The sequence below is a fragment of the Bactrocera latifrons genome, unplaced genomic scaffold (assembly GCF_001853355.1).
Source record: "Bactrocera latifrons isolate USDA-ARS-PBARC rearing strain unplaced genomic scaffold, ASM185335v1 scaffold_129, whole genome shotgun sequence".
Lineage (NCBI taxonomy): Eukaryota > Metazoa > Arthropoda > Insecta > Diptera > Tephritidae > Bactrocera > Bactrocera latifrons.
In genome coordinates, this window is record NW_017534730.1 from 523,014 (window position 1) to 540,327 (window position 17,314).

Here is a 17,314-nt window from a genome sequence, read left to right on the forward strand (position 1 = left end):
CTTTGAATATTCATTACTACAGAGTATTTTATGCAAATGTGTGCAAACGCATGAAGCTTAAATATTTAATAAATTTCGCTGTGTTTGTCTTTCAAAAAGCCGCCAACAAAGCATTTAAGAAAAAAAGGCGGCTTATGCGTTTGTATGTGTGTATATTCAACGAAAGAGTTGTTGTTTACCGCCTGAATTAAATGGCATGGGAGTTTGATGATGCCCGTTAGTTGTTGTTGCGCTGAATAAATACTCAGCCACACACATACATACATGTGTATATGAGCATCACTGTTTATATTTCGCCGCTGCAACAAAGTGAGCTATAAATTAATGAATGATTGAGTGAGTATGTATGTGTGTGTGTGTGTGTGAGTGCCTCGGGCTGTGCGTAAGTGCCGAGCGTGCGATGGAATACATCATCAGAAATGCATTACACAAATAAACACAAGCGCTTACAAATCACATTTGTGCATGTATGTGTGTGCGATACATGTGCGCTTGCATAAATAAAAGCGAATTTAGACAATCACAACGCATTTGCACGCACATGCAACAGTAATGCGCTTGTCGGTCTGAAATGTGTATGTGTGGGGTTTCAACGTGCTCGCGCCTAAATGTATGCAATGCTTAATTTACGACGCTTTTAAGGTGTGTGGAGTTGTTGCCACTTTGCCACCGGCAGGCTTGTGTTGTCTGCTCAGCACTTTCCGCTCGACAATTGTTGCTTTCAGCGTTTGTTGTTTTTATTGTTGTTTGTTGTTTATTGTTGCGCGTTTGTTGTTTATACATATGGCAGATTTGAATTTTTAATTGCGCCCACTCAACGTAGCAGCTGAGTGAAATGATTACAGTTATGCCTTGTTTGCCGCTTTGTGGTTGCCTCGCATTTCATTTCTCCTTTTTTTTACCGTTGCTATATTGTGCTAGATTTTACTGTTGCGCACTATATTCTTGATATGCTGTTGTTGATGAGTTGTTGCTTTTGCTGTCTTCTTTTCCTTCTTTTTTGAACTTTCTACTCCGCTGTGCCGTTATGATTGCGTGGGTTTGCGCGCTCCCATTAACTCCTTTGGGCACTCTGAGCTCAAGTCCTTTTCCACATTTGTATTTATGTAAACTTTTTTTTGCACATTATTGTTGGGCTGGGCTGTAGTCTTATCTGTTTGTATCCCCACCAGACCCGGCAGTGTGGCTGCGCGCCAAGCGTTTCTTGCGCCGTCGCATGTGCGGGCGCTGTTGTTGTTGTTGCCTTTTGCATTTGTTGTTGTTGCTTTTTTCCATTTGTTGTCGTTGTTGTTTTTCTTGTTTGTTGTTGTTTTTGTTTTCTGGCATCGTAATTGTTCTTGTGCTCTATTTTTAAACACACATGCCGTCGATTGTTTGTTGTTGGCAGCCGCTGGAGTACTTAAATTTGCCGAGTACTCTGCAGTTGACAAAGAATTTATTGTCTTAAAAATGCAATTAAATTCGGCTTGGTCTTTTTGCAGGCAGGATTTTTTGGCCTTTGTTCTTGCGACCGTTTGGGATGGTGCCAAGCAGCACTTTAAGCATTTTGTTTGACAAATTCATCTGCGTTTGCTTCGCATTTGCTTGCCTCCGCCACCGACTACTTTCCTCCTCGTAAACGAATGTGTGTATGCGCGTATACGTGTGTGTATGAGTGTATTTGTGTTTGTATGTTTTTACTTTATTGCGCCAAATTAAGTCGCCTTATTTATTTCATTTTGCTCTCTATTTGCGTTTTTGTTCGTGTTCGTGGTTTTGTTCGTTGCGTTCGCTTTACGCACTCTTTTGCTGCTCGGCCATTGTTCGCCTTTATTTATCCTCGTTATTTGTATTTGCGCAAACAGTCGTAAAATGAAGTGAAAAGTCAAACAAAGCGACATTTGCATGTGGAAGTTGTAAACATGAAAATTATTTAGCTAAAACGAATGCGAATTTTATTGCGCCGTGCGGCCGGTAGTGGGTGGGGGAGGTAACAATGTTGTAATTATGTTTATGAAGAAAAGTAATTAACGTTAAGGAGATGTAAAAATTATCATATCTAAATAAAAAAGTTGTTGGCGATGAATCAAAGTGGATTTAAGTGCCGAAGTTGCTTTGCTAAGTTCGTTAAGAGAATTTCTAATGGCTAAAATGACCGTGACGGAGATTTAATGGACTGACTGCGAGCCAGCAAGAAACGCGATGTAGACAAAAGTGATCACTCTTCTCTACATTCGCACTACAACCGTCTGTCGGAACACACATACGCCAGTTGTCGCTATCTCAAATGTAGACAAGCCGCTAAGTACTTGACCCTTCATTGGATGCGTGGGAGCTCTTCGCTGGAACATCATCTTCCATGCGAACGACATGGCCTAACCAGCGCATTGAATTTTTATGCGCTTATGTCGCTGTACAGCTCACACTTGGTTCCGTCTTCTTCGATATATATCGCTCACGTGGACGGCTCCAAAGATCTAGAGAGGAACAGTTCTCTCGTATGTTCTTTCCCATTTTGGTTTCTCATCGTAGTCCTGTTAGAATTTATTTATAACGCCGTTAAGGTTCTTAAACAAACAGCACCAATAGTGACGTAGTTCCCAAGACGCGATGAATCTTTGCGTGGAGCCTCCGGATACATTGTCTTGACCACCTTCACCACAAGGCCAACCTCTTTCGGTTCGTTTTCTAGACTTGAACTGGACATGAGACCGAGTTCCTTGCGCTTATGTCATCCTGCTATTTCTTGAAAACGGTATTTTCCCAATAATTTCCCTTCTTCAGTTATAACTGTGGCACTAAACAGCTAATTCAATATTTACTCTCAACACTTTCTTTCACACGTCAATGTTAACGGTATACCGCGGGAATATTTATATACGAGTAAATCAAATTTCCTAAACTCGAACCCGAAGCTTCGCAGAAAGCTAAGAGTGCAACACGGAACCGCAACAAACCGTTGTATTAAACTGCCTCAGTAGCGTACAGCACAAAACATACAAACAACCACATGCGAAGAGTGCCACAAAATCCATTTTCACTTCAACTCTTCGCAGAACTAATCTGAAATTTGCTGTTCGCTTGCTGTTGATTTTGCGGTTTTTGCCGTCATTGTTGCAAGTCGCTAGCTACAAGTCTCTTATGCAGTCTGCCTGCAGCGGTAAATTCAAAATCAGTGCGCAACAAAATGCAAAATGCTTGGATTTGCGTGGTAATATCTGGTGTGTGCTTATTGATTGTTGTATGTTTGTGTGAAGGGAGCTCGTGCATGAAATGCGTAACTTCACCGATGTTGAGCGCCTGATTATTGCATAAATAGAACATGCATTTGCCGTGCCACAAACCGCATTTTGTAGTCACTGGTGGAGCATGTGAGCAGCTGCTCCCATAGCTTCACAACCCACATCATTAAATTTCACCATTATGACATGGCTGCCTTCATCAACTGAGAGCTCAGCTATCACGTGACTCTTAGCCCAATGAAGTCCATCATCCAACCTCTTTTCGGCTCTTCTTAGTGTGTCAGTTGAAGCAAGAAAATCAATGTCTAAAGGAGCTCGTGAAGACTATTCTGGGATTGCTGTTGGAAGTTTTTTTTAACTCCAAATACGTCAAATCCGTGAGAAGAGACATTTATGCAGGAACCACAACTATAGTGTAACAGAATTAGATAATGAGAATTAGTAAAAAAAAAAAAAAAAAAAAAAAAAAAAAAAAAAAAAAAAAAAAAAAAAAAAAAAAAAAAAAAAAAAAAAAAAAAAAAAAAAAAAAATACACCAAAAAACAAAAATGTTTCTGTTAAATTTTAAAGACACCTTTTAATCTTTTCAAAAATCTGTCACACGTATTTTTCAATTGAGTTTATTACAGTGTTCCTCTTTACGTTTTAATCCTTTTAAGCGTTGCCAACCGTTCGTGCGGCGCTAACTTTGGCTGCTCGGCACAGCCATCATGGCATATGCTCTATGACAGCGACGATTACAAGTCCCAGCACAACTTTTGCCTACTGCAGGTAAATCGGTGTATTTTGTTGTTGCGTTTCGTAACGAACTGAAGCCTTTGGCGCCGCCACTAACACGAACTTTATCGTTTGCCAGTGCGCAACTTAGAACTTAGACCTTTACAAGTTTAACGTCAAACTAAATAGCGGCAGGCGTGTATTTGTTTAGGAAGCTTGCGTTTATGTGTGTGTGTGTGCTTGTGCGGATGTGTGACAAATTGAAATTCAATAAAATCTTTTGTTTTAGTTGCGTCGGTGCTTTAGGGTACCAAAAATTGTTGTCACGGTGGCGGCAATTGCTGAGCATTTGCCACAACACGTCAGCAACCTTGGCAAACTGCTGCACCTGAAGCCTGTTTTGCTCGTCCAATGCATACACACAGGGACAAGTTGTGCCTTCGCCGTGCTGTGTTTTGACTGTTTCGCCATCAAAGTGTTTCTCAATCGAATTTGAAACTTCGCGGCAGGTTCAAGCGTGTTAACTTTCGCAGGTCCACGGGGACGTTATGAGTTGTGTGCACAAAGTTCAAATGCGTAACCCTTTTTGTACTTTCGTAGTTCTATTGCTTTGCAGATAAAGTGAGCAGAGCTCTTATTGAATTTATGCTTTAAGTATCAACAGAACAGCAGCCATTCATTTCTGTATCTTAATATTTTAAGAGCCATGAATGACGTCTTTACCCTTGGGTGTTCTAATAAAAGGGACCGCTTCGGTAGTATACACATAGCCGTCAAGGTGAAGGTCTTCAGATTCCTTTTCGCAACTTCTACTCGAAAACAGCTGTTTATGGAAGGTGAAACTACCTTGTTGAAGTCGGAGGTCCTTATTAAATTTCTTTGAATCTGATATTAATCTATTGACAATTATACCGAAATGTGAATGCTTTTTCTATGTCTAAATTTATGTTTCCTTTTTCTTCAGTTTACTCCTTGCAAATTACAACAAGCTTTCCTTTGAAATACTATAGTAGCTTTATCAATAAGATACCGCCCCGAAATGTAGGCAACATTTTGATTATCTCAGCTGATACTAGTTCGATCGGCGGAATAGCATACTTTTTGGCTGTCAAAAACTGAAGTGACAACTTCGCTGGCCAATTCAAGCCTAGTTTCAAATAACTTGAATTTATGTGCTTAGCCTTTTTAATATACCCAGCTAATCATAAAATAATCTTTCACGTATTTAATACTGTATTGTCTCGAAATTCATTAACCTAATCACATTTAATAGAAGAGAATCCGCTCTAGCATGATATCCATGTCGAAAAATCCAGCGCTATAATATAGCTAACAACTATACTCTAAACACCCATGACCTTAATTCTTGACGCATATCCTTGCTTTCACATTTCCATCATTTACACTCGTTGGTAGAGTACACTTTGGAGGTGGCGGAGAAGGCAAATGCCAGGGTTGCGCCAAGCCAGCTTTCCTACCCGTAATGTGGGTGGGTGGGTGGCAAGGGTGCGTGTTGTTGCAGCTTAGTTGGACACACGCAAGAATTGCAACGCTGTTGCATGCAATCTGTCTAACCGTAGGTAGGTGTTGCAAACTGCCGCACTGACAGCAATAACAGCGTTGACAATGCCACACATTGTTGCATTTTTCGTTTGTTTGCCCGTGGCGAAGTGAGTGCAATGGCTGAACGTGCAGCACGTAACAACTATAGCAGAGTGTTGCATGCATCAAGCTAAGGCGAAGGCACCTTTATACTTGTACATATTCAAGATGCAAAAAAGTAATGCATTTGATAGCTAGCAAGATAGCTGAAGCTCAGCGTATTGGAGCATCTTACTATGCTCTAATTTTACAATGAGCTGTTGTGTGTGAGAGTTTTTGTTGGGATGTCAATAGTAAAATTTACCATCCATTTTCGGACACATCATAAGCACAAAGTGTTGTATGCTTTGTTGCACCCTAAGAAGCAGCGTGTTGAGATCGACAGAGATTTAGCGAACATCAGCGGAAAAGCGAAAATTTTTGTAACAGTGTATGTAGTACGGACGTGTGTTGCAAGTTATCGAGAACTTGATGGTCAGTTTGTACGGCAGCTATATGGTAAAGTGATCCGATCTGAAAAATTTCTTCGAAGATTGCGCCAGTGCTTCAGAGTTTAATCTATGCCAAATTTCGCGAAGATATCTCGTAAAATGAAAAGGCTTTTCTAACAAGACTTTTATGTCTTGCAGCTGTATACTATGGGGGTCTGATTCAGTTTCTTGAAGAAGAAAGAACGTGCTAAACATTTTAGATTGAGATCTCAAAACCTGAGGGGCTAGTTCGCGTCTATACAGGCACTGACAGATGGACAAATGTATAGACAGCCGGACATGGCTAAATAGACTCATTATGACTAACTGTCGCATATATGTATCAATTTATAGAGTCTTCGACGTTTCCTTCTGGGAGCTACAAACTTTGTGGCCAACTTAATATAACCTGTTTAGGGTATGAAAAGTTCTTTACACTGAGAAACTTTATAAGGGGAGCCGAGCTCGTCTGTCGCTTTTTCTTTCCTCTGCCTTCTAGTTCTGTTTTCCGTTTTTTTTTTTTAAGAATAACTTTACCATTTTCGTCACTTTCACCTTTGGTAGCCGAGCTTTATTGACCTAACAAAACCCTTAATGGTGATTCCGAGAATACTCTTTAGGGTTAGGTCAGGCTTGAAGTACATCTTACGGAGTACAACTACATGAGACTATTTCAGAAGCGAGAGAAACCGAATTAAGTGAATTAGAGAGACAGAGAAAGTCGCCATTTTCTTCGCTAAAACTTCCTTTCAAGTAGGTTTTTATAGCGTTCTTCTTCGGTGTGGTGCGTCACTTCAAAGATAGTGGTGTAGAAATTAGATGATGTTTGCACCACGACCTACCGTGCGATTGTAGTATTTTTATCTCAGTTTTTGCGAAAATATGACTCATTATCTTGGGCAAATGGAGGTCTGCTCTGCTGGCGAACATCATATTGTGTGGTTACTTTATAGGTTACCTCTATACTTGAGACTCTAAAGAGAGTGAACGCAATAGTTCCACTTGTGCAACAATTAACAAGCAACAATTTTAGCAAGACGAAAACACTGCTTTGAAAAAAATTTCAAAAAACAAAAAAAAAAAAAAAAAAAAAACAGAACGTCGAGAACTCGCAGCCTCACTTTGAATTGAAAATTCAAATTTATGCGCCGGATTTTGTGCGAACATATACACGTACACGCACTAAGTGTCCATATATTTGAAGCGTTTGCAATGGCGTGAATAAATATACATGATGCTTCGCAGTTTTAGTTGCGGATGGCGCGCTTGCTGCTTGCTGCAACACGGTGCAACGAAAAATACTTAAAATTTTCCAAAGCACCTGAGGGATTTACTGCTAGTTCTTGCGGTGTCTTCCAGCAACGATGCCATCACGTCAGTGACATGCTTGTTGTTGTTGTTGTGCGTCCTCATTTCTTTCGCTTCTGTTCCCATGAACTTAAAACAGCTGTTGTGGCATTCTACGCGTGCGCACTGCCGCTTATTTGATTTGGGCCAAGTTTTGTGGCATGCAACGCATATGGTATACTGCCACACATACATGCATACATATGTGTATATGTGTATGAAATGCAACTGTTTATGCCGCACAAGTAATCTATCTGGATTGCGACATATTTTCCTAGACTCTCGCAGTTCTATCGCTGTTTGCGGCGCATATGCACGTGTGGCACAAACCGTGCGCCAGCAAATTCGTTGCGAGAAATTTAAGAACGAGAATTTTTGCGGATTTCATAAAACTTTTTCCATTAAGTGACAACGAGAGCCAAAGCTCAAAGCAGATTGCTAACAATATCTCTTCCACAGCGCCGGAACAAAGCAGCGACAACGTGATGCGCGCGCGTGTGTGTGTGGGGCCGCATGCTTATGCCCGACATGTGTTTGCTGTGACACCTGCATTTGTTTTGTTGTTTATATGCATTTTGTATTCGCCATCCTTTCGGCAATTGCAATACAAATGTGAGGCATGTTGAAAGTTCCAGGGTTAGCGCTGATATGCAACACAAAACTTGTCGCTTGCCACTTGCCACTGCCGCTTGTGCAAGCTCGCAGCTTCGAGCAGCCAGAAACTAAAAGAAGAAGGCAAGAAACAATAGTGCCAACTTGGTGATTCTTCAACTTTCAATTCCCCACACTCCAGCGAAAAGCACAACGTGTGTGCATGTGTGTGTGTTGTGTGTGTATCAAGGTACATTGGATCCTATAACTTTAGCGATTCTGGTAAAAATCGGCTGCAGCACATTTATAACGGTTGGCTGACGCGCACGGCACCTGTCCTGCTGGTCCGCAATTGTGACGCTTGCTGCGCCATTTTGTATATCTTAAGGCGCAAATCATTTGAGACCAAAGACAAACAACCGGCGAAGACTTTGTGATTACAAAGGAAATTTGAACAGCGACAAACGGCGTACAACAGGATTGGATTGAGTGTGAATAAGTGTGATGTGAGCAGGGACAATGAGAGTTAGAAGTTGAAGGTAGTAGTGACTAACTGCATACATACATATGTATGTCTATATATTACAACAGATATGACATATGTTTGTACGTATTTTGTCTCTGCTTCTTTGTTTGCTAGAAATATAAAAAAAGAGTCAAGTTATTAAAGTCTGTCGTTAGGTTTCTATATAACAGGAATGCTTCTAACAATAATACGACATCTATAAATAAAATAATATTGGGTAGTCGAGAAAGTTTTTTCTACTTCTAATCAAACTTCAACTTATGTTTTTTTAATTTCTAATGAACTCTAATGAACCGAATATGTACTATTTTGGTCGACCACAGTGTACTATTTTTCCGCTAGAGACATTATTCCATCAGAGTAAAACTTTTCTGGCTTCTCAACGCAAAACTGCGACAAGTAATTCTCACAGGCTTCTCTTGAAGCCAACTTAACTCCATTAAGGGAGTTCTGCATTGAACGAAACAAATGGTAGTCCGATGTTGCAAGATCGGGGCTATATGGTGGATGCATCAAAACTTCACAAAGTTTGACGAGTCATGTGTGGTCTTGCATTGGCCTGATGGAAGACGAAGCCCTCTCCGTTGATCAGTTATGGTCATTTTTCGATTGCTTGCTTCAATCTCATCAGTTGTTGACAGCAAAATGTAGAACCAATCGTTCGACCAGGTTGAAGCAGCTCATAGTGGATGACTCATTTCCAATTCCACCAAACACTCAGCACAACCTTTCGAGGCGTCAATCCTTGCTTTGTGGCCATTTGTTGTGAAGCTCATGCTTGGAAAATTATCTTTTTCACACACTGTTGTCGTGTTTTATCCACTTTCTGTCTCCTGTTACCATTTGCTTCGGAAGTGCGGTTTCATTTCATTTAAGCAAAGAATCGCAGATGTTAATTCGGTGCATTAAATTTTTCACAAACAATTCTTGTGGTACCCAAACATCAGGCTCCTTTTTGTATTCAGCCTTTTTTAAATGGTTCAAATCCGTTTCATGATGAATCTTAAGTTCCTTAGCGATGTCATTGCTGCTTATGTGACGGTTTCTGCCAAACTTTTCTATAAATTCATCGAACTTTTCAACGATAGGACGACCAGAGCGAGGTCCATCTTTCACAAATAGCAGTTTAATCACGTTTGACGGTAATGCATTTTTTATTTCTCAAGCGTTGGAAAAGTTAAAATACAATATATTTTAAGCGATTATGATTACTTTTAATTTCAAAACATTCTTATTACCGCTAAATCTCGCTGAATGCAAGCCCTAACATTAACAACATAGTTATTGCCCTTGAAGCCCAGTTGAGCAAAACTGATTGCTTCGTTGGTACAAGTCGCGCTGTCATCGGTCCATTTCCACGTTCTAAAAATATAAAAATTTAAAAAAGAAATCTAAAAAGTAAAAATGGAAAAACAACTTTACTCACTTTTCTTGCTGACAAAATGGGAAAAGTTTAAATGACGTTGCAGCATGAGTGTTGCGCTGCGCTGCTGCAACTCATACGTTAACACCGTTTCATTATATGACGCGCGAACAGCCAGGCGAAAGTTGGAGAAAGAATGTGCGGTGGTCGGTTGGAGTTTCAGATCAAGACGTTGTGGATAAACACAGCTGGAAGTCGGCAAGCCCAATCGTAAGGTAGCCGTTGAGTTGGTGAGGCGGGCGAGGTCAAAAGTGAGCATTACTTAAAAATTATAAAAATGCATTTATGTCTCTTTGTATGTGTGCACACGCGTTTATTTATTTAGAAAGTTTGACTTGGAGCACTTGTGGTGTTGCATTAGCTTCAAGCAGGATGTGTGCATATGCATTTGTTTAAGCGGGCGAAAGTCTCAATACAAACATACCAAACTGAATTTTGGAGTTGCATGGTGTGTGGCTTTGACTAAATTTGTCTCCGCATCGTAAGGACCGTACAGACCTCTCCGAGCCGTTCGAGACCAAACGAGGTTTCGTATTCGGCGACTGAGTCTCTCCCCGTTCACGAATCTCACACCAAATTTGCGTTCCTTTATATGGCCACTGTAGTAAATGAAATAGCGACCAACCAGCCTCCTTGGACGGCGGAGAACATCAACCAGCAGAGCAGCGGCACCTTCCCAATTACATAACCGGACTTTCTGGTTGCATGCCCTTAAATTGTAATCCTTAACATGTTTGCAAAGTCGGCAATAAAAGGGGGCTCCGTTCTTTTCATTGCTGGTGTGTTTTACATTTCGGGTCCCAAATTCAGCGCACAACCCTGTGGCGGATATGTTTTGCCTTCTCATTTTAGCTCGCCTTCAAACGGACTTTGGTCGCTCTGGCATTCCATAATCTCCTTGATTCCGCGCCATTTCATACATATATACGAATATTTATGTCGCATTTCACCTTGATCCTGGAGTAGTCTAACCGAAGCATGGTAACGATAGTACGCTTATTACCGTTGCTCTCTGAAAATCTTTGAGTAATGTCCCACAAATGTTTTTTGTGTCGTATATTCTTTTTTCATAGACTCGTAGACTCTTTAAAGTGCCCCAAATGCGGAGTAAAGTGTAAAGCGGAACCTACACATATATAAAAGTAATTTCCAAGCACTTGCAAGTGGCACAGTTGTTTCGTTAGTTGTGCATTGTTGCGTCTGTGTATGTTTTTGTCAGCAAAACTTTTCATATTTGCAGCTCGTTTCACGCGACGTTGGCACTTGTGCAATGTTGTACGTGTCAAAAAAAATACGAAAAACATAAAATTTGACTACAAAATTATATTGAAAAAATACAGCGAGAAGCGAAAACAAATAAGCGAAAAAAGCTGTGTAAAAGTTTTGCTTGCATTACCTTGCCACTCGTAAGTGCAAATGTGACAGGAAAAATAAGCAGCCAAGAGAAGCTTGTCAATATTTAAGAACAAATATTTTTTGTTGTAGATAAAATAGTTGTTTTTTAGCTACTCAGTATAGTTTTTCTAATGTGAATGTATGCACACACATATATGCATATATATTCATTATTTTAGTGCAACGCATTTGAAAAGCAAAATTTTTTAAATTCGGGAAGTACCAAAAGTTTCTTAAATTAAAAATTAGATAGCAAATGCTTTATTATTATTTTGCTAAAAATTTGTTTATTCAGAACTCCATATACTATGTACTATGATCCTTTATTGTTTTAACACTGCTGTAACTGGAAGAAAACATTTTCATTCAGATCGCGACAAGTAGTTCGGGAAACGTGGGGTAGTTGCTGCTGGGAATTTTTCCATAGGAATATGCTCTCTTTGAGCTATATGAATGTATGAACCAATAAGCTCTCCTTCTGACAAATACCACCTAATATTAACCTTAGGGAATGCGGTAAACTGTTTGAAATTGATTTGGTGTGGCTGAATTATTTGAATTGTAAAGCCCAGAATTTATAATTAATTTCAAGACTATCGTGAACACTGCTTTTAAAAAGATAGGTAGGGTTGATCACGAATCCAAACTACGTTCCTCGGAAAATGAAGTGAGAGCACAGTCGGCTCGGGGTTGACTCATTGCTTGATCTGTAATTTTAATTTTTCCCCTGCTACTGATTCCGATCTATGTTACGTCCTAACAGGAATTTCACTTTGACAGCTTAGAACGCTGGTCTGTTGTGTTATTTACACATACTATATATAGATGATAAGGCCTTACAAATTGATAAAGCGCTTTGAATCTGCCACAAATTTGTTGAAAGGGCTAATGCAAATTTCGGATATGTCTTCTAGTTTCTGACAAAGGCTGGACAATGGAAAAGAAAGTGCAACTTTGACAACGAGCCTTCACAAGATTTTTAGCCTTGCCGCAAGAACTCTTATTGGACCGTACACATAACGCAAGATGAACTTTGCTGAGGGAAAGTAGTTCCGTAAAAAAGTTATAATGTAGAACAAGTTCTTTTGGTCTCCTACGGATACTGATGTAGGCAAATAAAATATGCTTTGAAAGCGTAATCATATTATACTTGTATCCTATCAAAAACGACTACACCATCGGTGTCATATTCTTTTAAATATTATATACGCATATATAAATATACGCAACTGGACTTACTTATCTGCGCTTTTGAGACAACGCTTGACCTTTCGCACTTCAGCTGTTCTGCATAATTTGATTCCAATGCCGTGGCCACCGCAGCAGCTGTTACGGTTGGCTGCTAACTTAAGATTCGTCCATTTCAATTTTGGCCAATTCTTCTTGTTCAGTTGCTCGTATATACAAAATCCCTTAGCCTCGAAGCTTTTGTCCTCCGGGGCCAAGTGCGTATACTCTGCTGAGTTTGTGTTTTTGTAGATGTGTGTGCGTTTGTGTAGGTATTTTCTGGTTGACCCGGTGGAGCATTGTTCGTTTTTACAAAAATATTTTTCAAAATAAATAGGCTATATTTCAAATATGGTTCAACTGCCTGTCGCGATCTCCATAGCGAGCTTTTAAGCTATTTTTGTCCTTTAGTAAAGAAAACAACTTTAAAGACCAATGCACAACGCTATTATTGGCATGCAATTTTGACGCTTTAAAAAAAACTTAGATGAGGTGATAGCATATTAAAGTCTGCAATAAAATCATGCATTTAATTAAGCTTTCTGCAAACTGATGTTCCACTTCTTATATCTGACCTAAGGATTAGAAACCTACTTCTGTTGTTGGATTCGAACAGTTTTTGAACCTCAAACTTTTCGTCGTGCGCTCGGGATTCGCCTTTTCGGCACAGTCTTAGCAATAATTTTATGTCCTAGAGGGATGGAGCGCTATATTCATTGTAAACTGCGTCGCTGTATTAGTGCGGAGAGAAATGTTCTACGGCTCATTCTGAACAACTTTGCCTAAGAGACTAACTGAATAATCGGTTACCTAGCTGACCTAGCTGATTCCGACAAATGATCACTAGAACATCAAAACACATCTAACCTATATGTTAAATTTTATTCGGATGCCATAAAATCAGGTGAACAATTTTTATAATCCCTAAAGGTTAAAGTTCGCCTTAAAAATCGCTGGCGTGAAACCGTCCATATTTCCTTAGACAAAATTGTTCAAAATTAGCCATAGAGTATTTTACACATACGCGCTTTTTCCGATTTTTTCTTGCCTCGTGTAAGTCAATCCGCTCTAATGTATCAGTACATGCCCTCGCACTGATTGCATTGCGGCGCCGAAGGGCAGGCAGCACCCGGAGCAAGCGAAAACTTTTAGTGTTTCTTCACCAAAAAAAAAAAAAAACAGAAATATACCAAAACAAAAACAACAAAAAATGCGATCTTTTCAATACTTTCATTTCATTATTTGCACGAATTCGTAGATTTGGCACCGAGGTGATTGTTTAGTTGCCTCAAGTGTTTTGCTTTGCTCAAGTGTTTGAGTGGCCGTGTACGCCCCGCTGCCGCCGACAGCGCGTGGCTGTACGCCTGAAGCTGCTCATTACAGCAAAGTTCGGCTGCCAGTTTGTTTGCATTGCTGGGCGTCGAGCGGCGCCTAAAACTTTACCGGCGCGCATAGATTTAACGGTCAATTGATGCTCTGCAGCATTTGCGGCGGTTGCGTTAGCTTCGCCATGGCAATTGTGTGTGGGTTATTGCGCATACATTTCGGCGGCCCCCCTCACCCTCCTTCCGTTGGCATGCATGTGTACGCAATCGACAATTCGGCTGTGTGATTTCCTTGTGTGCTCCCTGGCTGCGAGGTAGCAAAAGTTTTTAATTTTATTTATTGAAAAGTTTGCGGCAAGGCAAATCAAGTAGAAGCGACTGCTCGCGCTGCAAAACTTCACGCTCCAATATCGGCTTCCCACGGCGCCCTGACGACCCGCTTGCCTCATTCAACCACATTCAACTACTATGGCCGTGGCACAAGTGCACGGTTCATTCCGCTGGGTAATTTGGTGGCTGCTGCGCCTTCGCAGCCGCTTTGTTAACGCTATCGCCGATCGTCGCCGTCGCACTGCGTGTGCTCCATCAACAGCCTGTGCGGTGCGTGTTATTATTGTTGCTTGTGCACTTTTTCATTTCTTTGCCCAAATAAATATTGTAAATTAAGTTTTATTCTTTGCTTTCAAATGCGTCGCATACGAATGCTGAAAAGTTTTTATTTCATTTGGCAGCAATTGTTGCTGCCCCAAATTGCATTTATGTTTTATTTATTTTAATTTGTTATTCGCAATTTGCATTGAGTTTAGGCGACGCACGACGCGAGTGCGTGTTTATTAAATTATGTGTACATGTTTTTCTTTAATTAAAAGCAACACTGGTTGGCTGGCAACTGCAAGAAGTGTGAGAGCGGGAGAGGAAAGCTAGCGGGTGTGGCTGCGTTGGCGCGTATAAGCGCGCCTTGTCTGCGTGTCCTTGAGGAAGAAACTTTGCTTTAAAGCGTAATTAAAATACCATTTGCCAACGTCCTGTTATATTTCCCGTTGTTGCCACAACACTGCTTGCGGCTCCGCGTGATACATACTCAACCTCTACTACATTCACTATACTCTACACTCCCTAATTGAATTATTACGTGGTAGTCGTCATATTCTTTTTCACTATTTCACCTTCAAAGCTGCGCCGTTCACCGTTGGTTTCGTCACTTTGGTGGCTCTGTCAACATGCAGCTTGGTTGGCGTAAGGTTTGAGCTACGTTTCGTGATTAATTTACACCTTCGAGTAGCAGTATTGGTAAATAAATTTAAAAATGAACTACAGTAGACACTCCTTTATTAGAGGTTTTCTAAATTTACTGAAATATTAATGCTCAGTGGTTCATATCATAGCTTTCAGTTCGTTTTTGAAAGATGAAAGAGTTCTATCTAAAAGTCTGACTTATTTTGTCCGCCACTCAAACCTAAAAAGTATTCTATTCACTGGGTCAATTTTCATTTCTGAGTTGCGTACTCTGAGTACACTTTTTAGCGCTCTTCGCAGATCAATTTCTAAAAACCACGCCTACTTTGTGATACCGCAGACCCTACTTGCGGGACACATAAAGAGAGGAAAGAAGAGAGAGAGAGAGAGAGAGAGAGAGAAAGAGATCCGATTAGGAAGTTTTATGATAATACAGACACTACTTCGCGTGATACAGAAAGAGAGAGCGAGCGAAAGAGAGTCGATTAAGAAACTTTTGGATATTTCGCTTACTTTTGTGTCTTTTGCTCATCAATTTTGTCATGAAGGTTTCCGGAATGCCATTTGTTTTTGTAATGTAACACAAGTACAAATGTCTTGGCAAAAGAAAATAGCCAATAGCTTTATGTTTCTTCAATAACCTATACTGGTCACAGAGGTGTACTATACTTTTATGGAATACTGTTTAAAGACTCTTCCAAAATTAGTCTCTCTTAAAAATCGAAAATTTCAAAATTTTAATCAAAATAATTTTCCAAGTTGTTCTTTATATAGCAGGGCGACTCCACCTAGACCATACTGTGGCGTTTCTTGCAAAACTCTGCCGGCAAAAACAATTTATCATTTTCCTGTCCACTAGTCAAGAGTTGTTGTTGCTTGTGCATGTATTTGTTTGTGCGCATTTATTTGCCGGTAATTACAATTAAATTAATCATGCAATAGCTGCGCACATAAATACTCGTATATAAATACTTAGACATAACTGTAAGTCTAAAGCAAATATTGCGCTGTTCACACTTACTAGGCTTGTTTGCTTAGCTGTGTATGTGTGTGTGTGCAGTGTATATCAAGTAACGGAATTATCTGTTAATGAACTTGACGCCGCTGCTGCGTTCTAATGTATTTTGGCTGCGTATTAGAGACTGTCGCAAACAGCTGCTTCAAACTTCACCGCAAATAGCAACGGCAACGGAAGATTGTTGACAGAGTCTAACAAAGCAGCGTGTCTAAAATTGCTTGTCTGTAAATAGAATGGTTGCTCTTCACGCTGTTGTTGAGATATTAATGCACAACGGGTATAAATACACAAGTTTAAAGTGTTTATTTTTGGTAAGACTTGAGAAAGTGCTTAAAGATTTCATGAAAGATAACTGCAGAGTCAGCTTGAATGAAATTCTTTTCAAATTCTAGACAATTTATATACGGTCGTCGATTGATATTATCCAAAAATTAAAAGTAGTTACTAGTTTAAAGCCGGCCCAGAATACTACTGAGAGAAGCTTTTAAAAAGCTTCGTGAGTTTGGAGTTTTTCACTTTTCTTCTAACAGAACAGAGCTGAAACTGTTTAGTGGCTTAAATTTCTAGAACGGCTACTGGGAGAAGCTTTTAAAAAGCTTCGTGACCTCGGAGCTTTTACCTGCTCTTCTTTACAGCACAGAGTGTAAATTGTTTCGTGGCTTAAGTTTTTAGATCGGCCATTGGGGGAAGCTTTTAAAAAGCTTCAAGAGCTCGGAGCTTTTAACTTTTTTTCTTACAAGGTGCACTTAAAGCTATTTCGTGGCTTTTTAGAACGGCTACTAGGACAAACTTTTTAAAAGCTTTTTAAAGGAAGTTAGCTGGAAAAAGCTTTTTCAGATTTTTTTTTAACACTGCGCCGATTATACTATAATCCAAGCTTACGAATTCGAAATTGCAAGAGTAAAATCAGGCTTTTATAGTAAGAATGGCTTTGTCAGAAATTTCTAGGATAACAATTGAAGTCAAAACAACTGACGTAATCTCTTGAGCTTTGCAGAGCTTTTTCATCAGAGCTCTCTTCAGAATTGACTACTCCAATTGACTACTCCAAGAAGCAGAATAAAATCTTTTAAACTTAAAAAGTATATGTCGAAAATAAAAACTGCAACACATTGCAGTACTTGGAACCCCACAGGCCATCAATACTATTATGCTAAAAAAGCTTCAATGAAAAAATACTCTTTTAATTGCAAAGAAGCTACAAAGTGAAATTTGCT